This window comes from Otolemur garnettii, unplaced genomic scaffold (assembly GCF_000181295.1).
Source record: "Otolemur garnettii isolate 467f Iridium unplaced genomic scaffold, OtoGar3 scaffold00212, whole genome shotgun sequence".
NCBI classification, from domain to species: Eukaryota; Metazoa; Chordata; class Mammalia; order Primates; family Galagidae; genus Otolemur; species Otolemur garnettii.
In genome coordinates this window covers 1,659,024-1,664,186 of record NW_003852607.1, presented here as the reverse complement: position 1 = coordinate 1,664,186, position 5,163 = coordinate 1,659,024, and the positions used below count along the sequence as shown (strand labels likewise).

At 47.6% G+C, this 5,163-nt stretch overlaps 1 protein-coding gene across 1 annotated transcript in view; it reads right to left on the bottom strand.

Annotated features, from left to right (window-relative positions):
* LOC105888163 (zinc finger protein 160-like) overlaps positions 1-2,804 on the bottom strand; it is a 22,410-nt gene extending 19,606 nt beyond the window's left edge. Inside the window, exon 1 of the mRNA XM_023507955.1 lies at positions 2,760-2,804. The gene's annotated coding sequence lies outside the window, so the exon portion shown is untranslated. The remainder of the gene's footprint in view (positions 1-2,759) is intronic.
* Positions 2,805-5,163: the final 2,359 nt, after the last annotated feature.

Here is a 5,163-nt window from a genome sequence, read left to right as displayed (position 1 = left end):
TGTAGTCCCAGCTACTTGGGAGGTGGAGGCAGGAGAATCACTTGAGCCCAGGAGTTGGAGGTTGCTGTGACCTATGATGCCATGGCACTCTACCCAGGGCAACAGCTTGAGGCTCTGTCTCAAAAACAAAAAAAAGAATTGGGTGGTGCCTGTGGCTCAAAGGAGTAGGGCGCCAGCCCCAGGCAGGTTCAAACCCAGCCCCGGCCAAAAACTGCAAAAAAAAAGAATCAGCTGGCTGGCTGAGCACCTGAAGCACAGTGGTTACAGGCTGCCAAGTACAAACCCAGCCCAGCCCAGCTAAACAACAATGACAATTACAACAAAATAATAGCCGGGCATTGTGGCAGGTGCCTATAGTCCCAACTACTTGGGAGGCTGCAGCAAGAGAACTGCTTAGGCCCAAGAGTTGGAGGTTGCTGTGAGCGGTGATGTCATAGTACTCTACCAGGGGTGACAAGGTAAGACTCTGTCTTGAATAAAAAAAAAAAAAAAGAGTCAGCTGGTTGTGGTGGCTTGCCCATATAGTCTCAGCTATTCTGGAGGCTGAATCAGGAGGATCACTTGAGCCCACAAATCTGAGGCTGCAGTGAGGCATGATGTACTCCATCATGGGCAATGAGGGAGACCCTGCCTTGGGAGAAAAAAAGCAACAAATGAAGTCTAGCATCAAAGAAAAAAAATTGAAAAATATATCATATTTTGAAACGAATAATGTGAGCTGATGATCCTCCTGAAGCTTATTTTATGTAGGAAAACAGAAATTGAATAAACTAAGAATTATCTCAAGCTTCAAACAAGAATGCAATTACTGAAAAGAAAAAAATGTAAATCCATTAGGAAAAAGAGACAGAAGTACTTTCCATGGTCTTTTTTTTTTTGAGACAGAGTCTCACTATGTCGCCCTCAGTAGAGTGCTGTCACATCACAGCTCACAGCAACCTCCAACTCTTGGGCCTAAGCAATTCTCTTGCCTCAGCCTTCCAAGTAGGTGGGACCATGGGCATCTGCCACAATACCCGGCTATTTTCTGTTGCAGTTGATTAGCTGTCCTGGGCTGGGTTCAAACCTGCCACCCTTGGTGTATGTGGCTGGTGCCGTAACCACTGTGCTGCCAAGCCTCAGTGATCCTTTTAATAGGCACCTGGTAACAAAGACTCAGTCACTTCTTCCCCATTTTACTCCCCCACTCCCAGCACCATCCAAAGAAAAAGGATGACCCACCATTGAGTAAGGCAAGTCACTGTCCTCTGCTGAATAGGAATTGCAACTAGAGGCAGGCTTTGATGCACCAGCCTTACAGACGCGAGTTTTGCAATTCTCATTCTCATGTATAATTTATGCAAATTCCGAATTTATTACATTATATAGAAATAAAACATATATGTCACAACTTATATGTTTTCATCATATCATCACTCAGTTGAACCCAAGGTTCTCCTCTTTCTTCACTACCATGTTTCCCAATCTCATTTTGTACACATCTCTCACTCGCCTTTTCTTTCCTGCTCTTTTTTTCTTTTCTGTGTTTCCCTCTGGGCTTCTCCTCGGTACTCCTGCTCTTACATCTGTTCTCCATTCTGGAAACTTGTTTCACCCTGTTGTTCCTCTCGCTCCCCAATCTCTTCATTGTCCCCAATTTCGTCCTTCTTCCTTATCCTACTTTCCCTCTGATCTCCCTGTTAAATTCCCTCTTCCCTGTGATACTCCCTTGTCCCTACTCTCTAGCACCCTAGGGCCCCTAGCCTTCTTCCCTGCTGTGGTTTTCCCTCTGCTCTCCCAGTTAACCTGGTGGCCCCCTCTTGTCCCCGCTGTCTGCCCTGGCTCCAAATCATCCATCCCCTCCCCCACTGTCTGTCCGTGGCGCCTCTCCCTTTGCTGCCCCTCTCCCTAGTTTGCTGACCTTCATCTCTTGGGAAATAGAGCTTTTCTCCATACTTCTCCAGCAGCTTCCCCCTCTCCTTTCCCCCTGACACCCCTCGCTACATGCTCAGCTGCTGCTTCCGTCTCTTTGCAAATCCCTCCTCCACCCTCTGCTGAGCATGTGTGTGCGTCGCCTTCAATCTTTTTTCCACTTTCTCAATTCTTTTATTTCTTCTCAGTTGCTCTTTCTCCTGATCCCCTGTACCCACACATTCAAAGGCGGGGCGGGGGAGATGCTCGACTCCAGAAAGAGCACAATTCCAAGCCAGGAGTCATCTGGGACGCAACAACACGGGTGTTAACAAAAGTACCCGGTTTTCTCCCCCGGAGGAAACGCGGAATCAAGGGAAGCCAGGACTGAGACCGGCCTGGAAAGCTGACCCAGCCCAGGGGAACCAGATCGGAGTGGGGGTGGGTTGAGAAGAGAGATTAGGGCAGAGGTGGGGTCTGCACAACCCCGAGACCAGGGAGAGGACGTGGCTCCTCTGGGACCAGGGCTGCGGCGCTGCCCTCCAGGGGAGACTCCGGCGAGACCCGGAGCCCGGAAGGGCGTGAACCCCCTCGCGGGTGAGGACTTTAGGAAGCGCGGAGAAAATGCAGGGGTCACTCGGAGGCTTTAGGAGGTGCGAAAGGCGGTGTCTCCCCGGCCCTTTCAGGGACAGGACCTGCCTCAGGGCCAATCACCTCACAGGGAAGCAACCTTGGGCCCTCACTGGGACGTGAATTTCCTCGGGGCGGAAGGAGCCCTGCGGGGCTTTAAGGTCTCTATTGCCCTGGATCCTGGGTGTGGAAGCGTTGGACTGCGAGGTGGACACTTAATCTACACAAAGGGAACTCACGAGCCGCAGAGCCTCAGAGCCGCAGAGTTGCCGTCTATCCCCGAGATCAACTTCCGGGTCTGAGGGAACCTGCGCTTGTGCGGAAAAGGCCGGAACGGGGCCCGAGAAAAGGGCGGGGCTGACAGGGGTGGGCGGGGTCTGGGCGGGGGCGGCGCTGCCGAGGCCGAGCCCCTGCCGAGTCTGGTTTTCAGAGTGAAGAGAGAAGACCTTCCCGTAAGGCAGTAGCGACTCAAGCCGGGGAGCAAAGTCCGTTAGTGAATGATTCTAGGAAAATGCCTGTTAGTCAGATCACTTTCAGCAATTTAATTAAAAAGCCCCGAATTGTCCGAGAAGGAGATGCAAATTAGAATGGGAACTACCAGACCGCCCACGGGCTGCATGTGCCGTTTCATGCAGAATAGAAATGTTTTCCATGTCTATCCCCTTTTCTCTCCAGAGGAGGTCAACCCTATGCTCATTTTTGGACACTATCATGGGGACAACACCTAGGGTGTGCAGAGTGTGGAGAGCTAAGTCCAGTGATAAGTTAGGTCACCAATTGTTGCTTTAAAAAAAGGTAATAACTTTTTAAAAGTAAGTATTAATTACTTAGTATAACTTGCTATTTTATTTCTCTCGAGATGCGTTAACCTCAAATACTAATTTTTTTTTTTTTTTTTTGAGAAAGAGTCTCACTTTGCCGCCCTGGGTAGAGTGCCTTGGCGTCACACAGCTCACAGCAACCTCCAACTAACTCCTGGGCTTAGGCGATTCTCTTACCTCGGCCTCCCCAGTAGCTGAGGCCGCAGGTGCCGGCCCCACGCCTGGCTATTTTTTGTTGCAGTTTGGCTGGGGTCGGGTTTGAACCCACTACCCTCAGGTATATGGGGCTAGTGCCCTACTCGCTGAGCCACAGGCGCCGCCCTAACCTCAAATACGTTTGAGATGAACTTTATTGACATCTTCACGTTGTTATGTCAATAATTTCTAAACATGCTGTGATTTCAAATTCACCTTTCCGTGCAATGTGAAAGTAATTAGAAAGGGTACTTTTAATTTTTAAATTGTAATGTATTTTGGGTCTTTCTTTTGTTCTGAAGGTTCTGTCTTAGGTGGATGTCAAAGCCTATGAAAATGTCAGAAGGGTCGGGCCCGCAGCTCAATGGTTAGGGCGCCAGCCACATACACCGGGGATAGCGGATTCAAACCGCTGCTATCTGCTAAACAACGACAACTACAACAACAACAACAAAAAATAGCTGGGCGTTGTGGCAGGCCCCTGTAGTCCTCAGCTACTTGGAAGGCTGAGGCAAGAGAATTGCTTAAGCCCAAGAATTTGACGTTGCTGTGGGCTGTGACTTCACAGCACTCTACCAAGGGTGACATAGTGAGACTCTGTCCCCCCTCAAAATAAGTCTGAAGATATTTGCATTTTCCCCCTAAAGAATAATTAATATTGCCAACAAGTACATTGGACGGGTATACTGCACACTTCCACCCAGACTTTAACTTTACAAAAGCTAACTCTGTAACACAATCATATATACCCCCACATTAATCTGAAATTTAAAATATAATAATAGGCGGTGCCCATAGCTCAGTGGGTAAGGCACAGGCCACATACACCATGGATTGCGGGTTCAAATCTGGCCTGGAACAGCTAAAACAATGACAACTGCAACAATAACAAAAAAATAGCTGGACATTGTGGTGGACGCCTGTAGTTCCAATCATACTGTAAGACCAAAAATATGTCTTTTGTCTATGCTACTTCCCCATAAACAACCCTGCTGAGATAATGTAAAATAAAGCTGATTTTGTGTTTTAGTGCTGGCTGCAGTCATCAGCTGTGTCAGACCTCTGGATCCCATCTTAAATCTCTTATGTCTTCGCTTGTGTTTTATTTTCCTCAATCCCCACCACTTCCACTCTGGTTCATTCTCCTTCTCTGCACAGGCACTCTAAAAAATGTGGCTCATGCTTGTAATCCTAGCACTTGGGAGGTTAAGGTGGGAGGATCATTTAAGACAAGAAGTTAGAGACCAGCCTGAGCAACATAACAAGATCCCTTTCTACAAAAATTAAATAATTAGCCAGGTGTCGTGGCACTGGCCTGTAGCCCCAGATACTGTGGAGGCTGAGGCAGAAAGATCACTTGAGCCCAGGAGTATCAGATTATAGTAAACTAAGATTGGGCCACTGTAGCCTGGTCAATAGAGCAAGTCTATCCCCCACCCCACCAAAAAAAAAGTTTTTTAATATAATTTTCAAATAGGAAAATTATCATATTTAATTTTCTAGCCACTTAAAATGAGCAGAATGTCATGACATGGCACACAGATGTATATGAGAAGATACATGGGCACTTTTATTTATTTTGGAGACAGGGTACTGAAGGAACGGTCTTATTTTTTTTTTTTTTTTT